The following is a 10,400-nucleotide window of genomic DNA, read 5'->3' on the forward strand; positions in this document are numbered from 1 at the left end:
ATTCCATATGATGTGTGTGTGTGTATAAGCGTTGGTCACATCGATATTCGGTAAATAATTCAAGAGCCCCCCTCCCCTCCACCCAGCCCCACAGACTCATCTCTTTAATACACTCACTGCCACGACGTCTTTTTTAGATTTTATTCCTGCTATCTCCAGACGATTTTGTTCAGCCCAGGAGGGATTTTCGAGCTGAGGGGTTAAATATTGCCTTCATTCTTCCTTTTGCTGCTAGAGATCGTTGCTAAGTCGAGCGAAATCGTTTGGTACCCTGCTCAAGATAAGGTATCGTAGCAAAGTAATTAAGTACACCTGTTGCAGTGTATTACCTTTCTTGTTATTGTCTTCGTAATGTTGCTTCATGATACTGTCCAGGGAAGTTGTCATCTGTATCTTCTAGGAATATGAGAGCGGTGCGTGCTTACTTTATGTGCGTATGTTGTTGTTCTCGGGGAAAAGTTTGATTTTAGCCATCGTCACGCACGTACCAGTCAGTCTACAACATCCATCTTCACAAAATGTTGTACTCCCCCCAGCTCCACCACCCACCACAACAATTCCAGCCGACGCTTTGTTGTGGTAGTGTGGCATATCATAGTTACCAGTAAATTTAATGCATGCAGCTGTTCCATATCTCCTCTCAGATAGTGGGGACTTGCACACTCGTACCCCCTCGTCCTCTCAGTTTTAACCCCTTCATTGCGGTTTCACTAGGTCTTCAGTACTGTTTATATCTCATTCTTGCTACTTGACACGGTTTTATTCAGGTTAAGAAGGACCGCTAGTACTGAAGGAATTAATGGAGGCAGTATCAAACTCATTCATTTCGAAAATACTCTCCATAGCTGAATCAAATTGTCCGAAGGCAAGAAAGATAAACATACAAGCAAAGAAAAAGTCGCCGGGTTCAGTGGATTAAGAATACTACCGCACCCAGAGCCAAAACACTAGTCCGCACATGACAACTGGTGTCTGAAAAGGAGTTCTGTACCCATTTTACACTAACTTGGCCTAAAATTACCATCTCTCTGTCTTCAGTGTTCACTTGTTGCAATAGATTAGCACTGCTGTCATTTTCTGCCACTGAACTACGTGAAATGAATTGGAAAAGGATGACAATCTGGACCAAGTTAGAGTAAAGAGAGCACAGTATGATTTGCCGTATCGTGTCCGGGGCATCCTTTTGCTCCTGCCCCCTTATGACGGTTTTAGTCAGTTTAGGATTCATTGTGAACTGGAGGGATTACGTATGCCTTATCAAATCCCCTCACAACCATAGGTCTTAACAAAACTGAATAAATTCGTCCGGTAGCAGCAAGAATAAACTTAAAAAAAACGTCACCCGGATCGAGGGGGTTAAAGAAAATGTCAGGAGGGTAATCCAAGTATATTTTAACCTTCTCATGCTCGGAACAACTCTAGTAATGTATTCCAGCTGACGCCAGACGTTTTTACTCAGCTGAGAATGAGTGGTGGGAGCTTCAGACACTTTGTAATGGTGGAAAGTAGTGTGTGTGTGTGTGTGTGTGAGAGAGAGAGAGAGAGAGAGAGAGGTGGATGGGTGAGGATTTTGAGTTTTTATGTGTGCCTTTGTGCATGCGTGAGGTCTTTAATTCAGCCAGGATGTGGATGTGAGTGATGAACATTTTTTTACCCATTTTGCAGCAACATGTCATCGTCAGGGTGGATGACCAACGCCAACACCACCCCTCAGGCCATCCCCGGCTCTGTGGACGAGGAGGCCGCGCTCAGGCAACAGAAACTCCTTAAGCAGGTTAGTTACCCCTTAAACAGTTTTCTCTAATATTTCTCTCTCTCTCTCTCTCTCTCTCTCTCTCTCTCTTTCTTTCTTTCTTTCTTACGCATACACTACATCCAAGAGGGTGAAAAGTGTGTATGGAACAGAGGAAAACGGGGGTAAGTGGGTTATTGGAATCACTGCGTTATCATTCATTGGTTATGTGTAGCGACGGGGGTAAACCGTAAGTCAGCGTGGCCTGATTGTAGTTCGTTTAATATTCCCGTGATGTAAACCCAGCAGAGAGTCAGTGGCAGCAGGAAGATTGAGAGTAAAGGAAGTTACCATGTCCGGCTTTTCGGTCGCCGCCACCACGCTGGAACGGGTTCGAGCAAAATTGTTTATTATATCCGGTAAACCTTTATTTATTTTGTTTTATTTTTATTATATTTCCTATTTATTATTATTATTTTTTTTAGCCAGGGATGTGTCTGAAATGTCGAAACGTTCCTTCTCATCCATGTAGTATTGTATTTGGGGGAAGCTTGCAGAGTATTATTATTATTATTATTATTATTATTATTATTATTATGATTATTATTATTATTTTACTGCAGGTGAACAGAGGAAGGAAAAACAAATTAAATAAAAAAAATCCAGCACCATATTACAGGTGTCCTTCCATCATAAAACGTCTGTAACATTTAATTGTGAGTTATAGGTAGCAGTGGAAACTTTGTAGGCAATTTTCTTTAATTTACTGTGGACTTAATAGCCAAAAGAACATAGAAATAGGCAACTTATAATTCCAGCAACAGCCCTGGAATAACAAGAACCTTCGTCAACCTTGTTACCTACGTGGCATTCTGAAACTGTTGGGGTAATAATAATAATAATAATAATAATAATAATGGCTGGTGTACTTTAGGATACATGCTTTGATTGTAGGGAAGATTTATTTCAAAGTTTTCTCCAAGAACAAGACAGGCTTGTGTTGTTCTCATTTACCTGGCGTCTTGCAAAACAGGTAAGAGTAAGTACAGGGAATAACAAACGCGGCCATATCGATTGAACCCAGGCCGCGAGGACCCACTTCCCATTTTCCCTGTGTGCGTGCGTGGGGAGACTCATTTAGATTCTCTGCCTTGGGGCCCTGACGTGTAATTATTGGTCTGCTCGTCTCCCGTTGCTCTCACTTGTCGCAGGCGGAGAGGGAGAGTCACTTTGTTCTCTAGTCAAGCGTGATGGTATTGTTTTGTACGTTTTTCTGGTTGTTGTCATTTTTTTTATGTGATTGTATTTTTTTTTTTTTTAATGCATTGTTCGTATTGGAAGTGGGCAGAAGTTAGATATATGTTTTGGGGGCCGTGTGTGTGTGTGTGTGTGTGTGTGTGTGTGTGTGTTATTCTTGGATATGAACAGAATGAATTTGTATTTCATATTGTTGTTTCCATGGCAACAGCGTGACTCCCTGATCTTGTGTCTATGTTTTCCTTTTTCATTATTTTTCCATGACGGTGATGCGTTTTTGGTATTCCTGTAGTGTTTGTCTTTTTAGTGTTTTCTTATGTTTGATTTTTACTGTTCACTTTATTTGATCATTCTTTCCATCATTTGACGATTTTATTCAGCGTAGGGCAGACTTATTGAAGTAGAGGGGTGAGAGGTAGCCGTAATAAACCCCTCCAGTATGACAGGCCTTTCCTAAGCTGAAGAAAATCGTCTGGTGTCAGAAATGAGAGTGCAAACGGACGTCAGCGGGATTCAGGAATTTAGTGTTTCCGTGGGAACAGCGCCCTTTGATCGTTTTTGTTTTGTTTTGTTTGTGTTTCCATGGCAACAGCGTGGTTATCATCCCTGGCTTTTGCTTTGCGTTTCTTTTTTTTCTTTTTCTTTTTCTTTTTTTTACTGTGGTAATGCGTAGGTATTGTTTCGATCTTTTGTTTTGTTAGTTCGTTTCCATGGCAACAAGGTCGTCATCCCATCTTGTGTTGGCTTTTCTTTCTTTCTGAGATCATACCTACTCTTTTTTTTTTTTTTTTTTTTTTTTTTTTTTTTAAATCGAGGCGAAGATGCAGTTGACAGATTGGTGATGATTGTCTGAATGCAACAGGTAACTTCATAATCTCTTTACTCGTTAGTATTATTGATTGACAACATATATCTGAGGGGAAAATTATGGGATAGTAAATGTTATTCAGACATGTTGCCTTCAGCCAATCATCACCAACTAGTGAAGTGCATCTTAGCCTCGGTAAAAAAAAAAAATAAGTGTTTCCATGGCAACGGTGTGCTGTGATCTCGTGTTTTTATGTTTAGATGTGTTTCCATGGCAACAGCTGCAGGGAACTCTTGTAATTTTGTATTTATTATATTACTGTGTTTACATGGCAAAAGCATAGTTCATTGATAGTGTTTTTATGCTGTGTGTGTGTGTGTGTGTGTGTGTGTGTGTGTGTGTGTGTGTAAGAAGATTCCCCCCCCTCTCTCTCTCTCTCTCTCTCTCTCTCCACTCTGATCCGCTAAGGTCTGTTTTAACCACCACCACATCCGGCGTGTTGGAGAGAGAGAGAGAGAGAGAGAGAGAGAGAGAGAGAGTCACGCTGAAAAAAAAAAAAGTTGCAAACAGGGAGAAGAGAAAACACAAAGGTAGAGCACTGCCCTTGCTGATTTAACAAGGGAAAGGGGTGAGTGAGAGAGAAAACGGGTTGGTGAAGCGGGTACAATGACGGAATGCCTTGGCTATACTGTACAGTAGGTCCAGTACTGGGGGGAAGAGTGCCTTACAATCTCTCTCGCTCTCGCTCTCATACAATATTAAACATAAGTATATATATATATATATATATATATATATATATATATATATATATGTGTGTGTGTGTGTGTGTGTGTGTGTGTGTGTGTGTGTGTGTGTATGTGTGTGTGTGTGTGTGACAATCGGCTATGACAACAACAAACTATTCCTACCAAATTGAACTCCACTAGATATGGCTCGTATTTGTCCTGACTTTTCATGTGTGTGTGTGCAAGACACGCACACACAGCCGGGTAAGAGCTGGTACAGGTACACCGTATAAATTGTCGTGTCGTGTGTCCCTTGGGTGGTGGGCGTATTCTGGTAGTGGTGGCCATTACTCTCACGGCCAGGTGTGTGGGAACCTGGATGTCAGAGGGGGAGGGGAACACAGGCGTCAGGTTAGCTAGAATAACATAACTAAGACCCCCTTGCCTGCTACAGGGTTATCCTCTGTTACCTTGCCTGTCTCTAGGGGATGTTTCTTAATAATTCGTCTTTATAAATTTACTGCCGGAGATGTGGATGTAAAGACATGAAGTATTTTTGTGGCTTATATCTTCAGACAGATCACTGTGACTGTCTAAAAAAGTAATTCTCGAAAGTACTTACTGTCTTCACTTGCATTTCACTTGTGGTTAATTTGCATACAGGTACATTATTCACGGATAAAGGCTTCACACATGCATTGTCAGTATGTGTGTGTGTGTGTGTGTGTGTGTGTGAGAGAGAGAGAGAGAGAGAGAGAGAGAGAGAGAGAGAGAGAGGCAAGGCAGGGGAGGCAGTCATGTGTCATTGGTATGGAAGTAGTCTAGCTTTCTTCCCGGGGGGTTCGAACCTGTACTGCACCCTCACCCACACCAATATCACCCCATGTGTGCGGTGGTGGTGTGGCGTGGTACGATAGTGTGGTAGTGGAGTGGTGTTGGGCAGAGTGTGGTGGTGGAATGATATGGGATAGTACGAGTGGTGGATGGCGTGGAATATGCTGGTAGTGTGGTGTTGTATCGCGTTGTGTGTGGTATTAGAGTGGTGTGGTGTTGTATCGCGTTGTGTGTGGTATTAGTGTGGTGTGGTGTCATATCGTGTTGTGTGTGGTATTAGTGTGGTGTTGTGCTGTATTGTGTTGTGTGTAGTATTAGTGTGGTGTTATGCTGTATTGTGTTGTGTGTGGTATTAGTGTGGTGTGGTGTTGTATTGTGTTGTGTGTGGTATTAGCGTGGTGTGGTGTTGTATTGTGTTGTGTGTGGTATTAGTGTGGTGTGGTGTTGTATTGTGTTGTGTGTGGTATTAGTGTGGTGTGGTTTTGTATTGTGTTGTGTGTGGTATTTAGTGTGGTGTGGTGTTGTGTTGTGTGTGGTATTAGTGTGGTGTGATGTGGTGTTGTATTGTGTTGTGTGTGGTATTAGTGTGGTGTGGTGTTGTATTGTGTTGTGTGTGGTATTAGTGTGGTGTGGTGTTGTATTGTGTTGTGTGTGGTATTAGTGTGGTGTGGTGTCGTGTGGTAGTATTATAGTGTGGTGTGGTATGAAGTGATAGTACTGTTGTGTGGTTTGGTGTGATGTAATACGGTGTGGTAGTATGGTGTGTGGTGTGGTGTGGTAGGAGGATGGTGCAGGTTGTAAGGCCCCAGGCACCCTCACACAACACGACCCCTTCCCCACATTTTTGGCAACTACCATTTTTAAAGACCGTCGCACAGACTCATCGATAAGTCAACAGAATACATAGGTCAGAAGATACGTACGGTTTATGGAGATGGCGTTATTCCCGTCAGTATGGAAATTATACTGTACGCTGGATAAAACAAATTGTGTGATCATACTTCGTACCCAAGGCGTTAGCGATCTGTTTGTTATGTAGTTACTATTTGTACTAATTTTTAGTTATTTTCTTCACACACACACACACACACACACACACACACACACACACACACACACACACACACACACACACACACACACACACACACACACACACACACACACACGCACACACGCACGCACGCGCGCGTTCTCTAAAGCATAATATCCGCTCTCGCACCACGAGGACGGGTATAGTAAAAATAGCATAGCTTGACATCATCATTATAACTCAGTTTTCCGCTAATGTATGGCATTGGTAAAGACTAAAAACGTAAGTAGAAATTATCATCACCCTAATCTCATTTCCACCAGTGTCTGGAGTGGGTAAAAAAAAAAAAAAGGAAATATAATGTAGATGAAATAAGAAAATACGTATTTTTATCAGCATGAACAGCAGTATTATCTAAACCATTTTACCGGTAGTGCACTAGGTGGGTAGCAGTAATAATAATAATAATAATAATAATAATAATAATAATAACTAGGAAACGGAAATTGTCATTAGCATTTTCAGTAACTCACCACATGGTCATCCGTCTTGTGCAGGTGTCCTCAGTACATATCATTCAGACACTAAGGATTAGATAATAGATCTCTTCTGGATATGTCCTCCTAATACTTAGATATAAATAGGTCTTAAAATACTAGTATATTGAGCAAGATGACTCGTCCTAAGACAGGACTCAAACTATTGATATATCAAGTATTAAATAAGCATAAACACAAATTGCAGTAATTATCAGCTACGAAATTATAGTAACGAACATTAAGAAAAAAACAAACAACAGGCATAAGGAGTACTATAAATTTCCTAACATTGTAGCTATCGCTGGACCTGGTGATTTCAACGCCCTTCATATAGTGAGCAATTTGAAGTGAAGAGCTGGTGTAGTAGGACCCACCTTGAAGAGTATCAAACACGTTGGGCGAAGGTGAAAGCAACAAAATCCTTGTAGAGCACAAATGGCGGAGCCCAAACTACTTTCCATTGAATCCTGGACGATATCAGAAACTAGCGGCCCAAATGGGACAATAGTCATTCCAGATCTGCTTCCCAACCTTGGCTATATCCCATAAAAATTTCAAGTCTGTACCTTTAGCGGTTTCTGAGAATCCACGAATGGGCTATTTTTATAGGTTTTTGGATGTACTGTACTGTAGCTAGAACACCGGTACAGGGAACTTGATGATGCTGGGTCATATGAAGCCGCTAGCTGGGGGACTCAGATGGCCAAGTATGATGCCCGTTGGCTTTTAAATTGAGCGAATACGAGCAATTTACTTCTTACGAAATAATAATAATAATAATAATAATAATAATATTGACAAGAACTAAATACCTCACCACTGGTGTGGTGAGTTATAATAATTACACCCCTATTTCCATGTGATGGGAGAAATGATTAAATAAATGAAGTAAAAATGTATGGAATCGAGTTAACTGCTGATTACACCCTGTGAAGATAGTGCATGGGTGCGAATAACAATGCTTTTATGGTGCGTGTAGTTGGTTTATGCTGGACCTCCCGCTGTGTATAATGATGATGTCGTGGGTGGGGAAGGATTCTTTCTCTCTGTCTCTGTCTCTGTCTGTCTGTCTGTCTCTCTCTCTCTCTCTCTCTCTCTCTCTCTGTTTTGAGGATGTAGTGATACTGGATTATATTATTGTTTTGACGCTAGGTGTATGTTAAGGTAGGGGGAGGTTCTTCATCATGGAGAGAACTTTTGACTTAATCCAGCGTCACTCACGTACCGGTCAACAGACAAACATATTTATCAGTTTTTATTATATATATTTTTTAATCCCTAACGTTAAGAATGTCATTTTTGCTTCGTGCTACTGCCAGACGATTTTATTCGGCTTATGAGAGCTGCGCGTGTTTAGTGCCTTTTTCTTCTTCTCTTTGGAGAAAACTTTGAAATAATCCACGATAATGCCTCTTAGGTGATAATACAGTCCCCTTTATCAGTGTTTATGGTTCGCGTTTGTTTGTTTATATTGTAATGTCCTGCGTGCCTTGATATGTGATGGATGGGATATTCTCTCTCTCTCTCTCTCTCTCTCTCTCTCTCTCTCTCAACTCACTTTTCATGTTTACTGTCAGGATAAAACAGCGCCCATTTTTCAGAATTAAAGTATATGTGCCCAGCCAATTCAGTCATTTTCCCCTTTTCATTTTTAAAATAAGTTTTCCGTTTTTCTCTTCGTCAACCTCATTCCGTCTGCTCTTGTCTGTCTCGTAATTTCTTTCTTTCCTTTCTGTGCTTTCGTATTTTCTGGATCTTTATCTTTCATTCTTTGTTCTGTATATTTGTTTGGCCTATTTCTTCTGTACCTCGCTTCCTTCACCTCTTGCTGTCTTTTCTGTGTCTTCACTTCTTTCTGTCTTCTTTCTCACCTTTATATTTATCTTTCATATTTTTGTACCTCGCATCCTTCACCTTTCTCGGTGCTCTCTGTTCTTTCTTCCCTTTTGCGCTTCCTGTTTGTTATCCTGCTTTCCTCCTTTCCTCTCTTCTTTCATCTGTTTATATTTTCTTGTTCTTTTCCTAATTTTGTATCTTTCTCATCCTTATCTGTCTTCTCTATCCCCGTTTATTTCTTCCGTGTCTTTATGTTATTAAATTTCTCTACTTCTTCCCCATTTTGTTCCTTCATCCTCTCTCTCTCTCTCTCTCTCTCTCTCTCTCTCTCTCTCTCTCTTTCTCTTCAATTCTTTTTTTTTTTTTGTCTTGTTTCTGTTTTTACGTCGACTGCATTTCATTCTTATCCTTTCCGTCTTCCCCTTTTCTATTTTCACATCCTCATTTTTTCTGTCTTGGCTCCACATTTCTTTCCTTCCTCCATCGTAGGTCTCTCCTCTTCCTCCTTCCTCCTTCTGTCCTTCATTCTCCCTTTTCCTCTTCCTCTTCCTCATCGTGTGCTTCATCCCTGTCTTCCTACTCTGTTAGTTTCTCTTTATCCTCTGTTTCTTTGTGTCCCCCTTTTCCTACTTTCTCTTAATTCTTCCATTTTCTTTCTGCTTAGTCATTTTTTCCCCTCCCTTTCCTCTTTTCTTCCTCATTCTTTCCTTCCTGTCTCTCCTATTTTCCTCTTCTCCATTTCTTCCCATTTCCTCGTTCATTCTTACTTCCTCTTTTTCCCTCATCCTCTTTCCTTCCCTCTTCTTCCTCCTGCTTTTCCTCCTCCCTCCCCTCCTGCTCCTCCTCCTCATCCCCCCCTTGTCAGGAGTGCCTTCCTTGAATTACAGATCTCGTGGGGAAGGCAAGATCCTGAGGGCCATCTCTCTCTCTCTCTCTCTCTCTCTCTCACACACACACACACACACACACACACACACACACACACACACACACACACACACACACACACACACACACACACACACACACACACGTCAAGAGCCACCTTCACATGAATTCGTACGTTCTTAAGACTTGGAGTTGGCCTGTATTTCTTCATAACGTTCTCTCTCTCTCTCTCTCTCTCTCTCTCGTTTATTGTATTTTTCCTTGAACAACATGTTACCGTTCTCTCTCTCTCTCTCTCTCTCTCTCTCTCTCTCTCAGGTTTATTGCGTTTTTTTAGGGACGAGAGGCCAATCCAGCAGAACGGAAGAGGAGGCGAGAAGAGAGAGAGAGAGAGAGAGAGAGAGAGAGAGAGAGAGAGAGAGAGAGAGAGAGAGAGAGACGGGTTTGGGGGGAAAGGAGAGAAGAGGGGAAAGCGAGAGGAAGTGGATTGAAGAGGGAGAAAAAGAAGGGAAGGGAGGGTAGGAATGAGATGGGACAGTGAGAGGGATGAGGGAAGGGAGGAGAGGGTGGAGCAGGAAAGAAAGGGAATTGAGAGGGATATTGAGGAGGGAGACACGAAGTGGGGGGAGGTGAGGTACAGGGAAAGGGGAGATGGATGAGGGAGGGAGACAGAAAAGAGGGGAGAAAAATGACATTGTTACATAGATTTACAGACCACACAAATGTCATGGTCTATTTTAGGTAT

The 10,400-nt window shown here is 41.6% G+C and overlaps 1 protein-coding gene across 1 annotated transcript in view; it reads left to right on the plus strand.

The window, feature by feature from the left end:
• Positions 1 to 1,721: 1,721 nt before the first annotated feature.
• The window catches only part of ktub (Tub domain-containing protein ktub), a 315,976-nt gene continuing 307,297 nt past the window's right edge, over positions 1,722 to 10,400 (plus strand). The window contains exon 1 of the mRNA XM_080272862.1: positions 1,722 to 1,774. The gene's annotated coding sequence lies outside the window, so the exon portion shown is untranslated. The remainder of the gene's footprint in view (positions 1,775 to 10,400) is intronic.

The sequence above is a fragment of the Coenobita brevimanus genome, chromosome 6, assembly GCF_032717465.1.
Source record: "Coenobita brevimanus isolate Jiangsu-jjx chromosome 6, ASM3271746v2, whole genome shotgun sequence".
NCBI classification, from domain to species: Eukaryota; Metazoa; Arthropoda; class Malacostraca; order Decapoda; family Coenobitidae; genus Coenobita; species Coenobita brevimanus.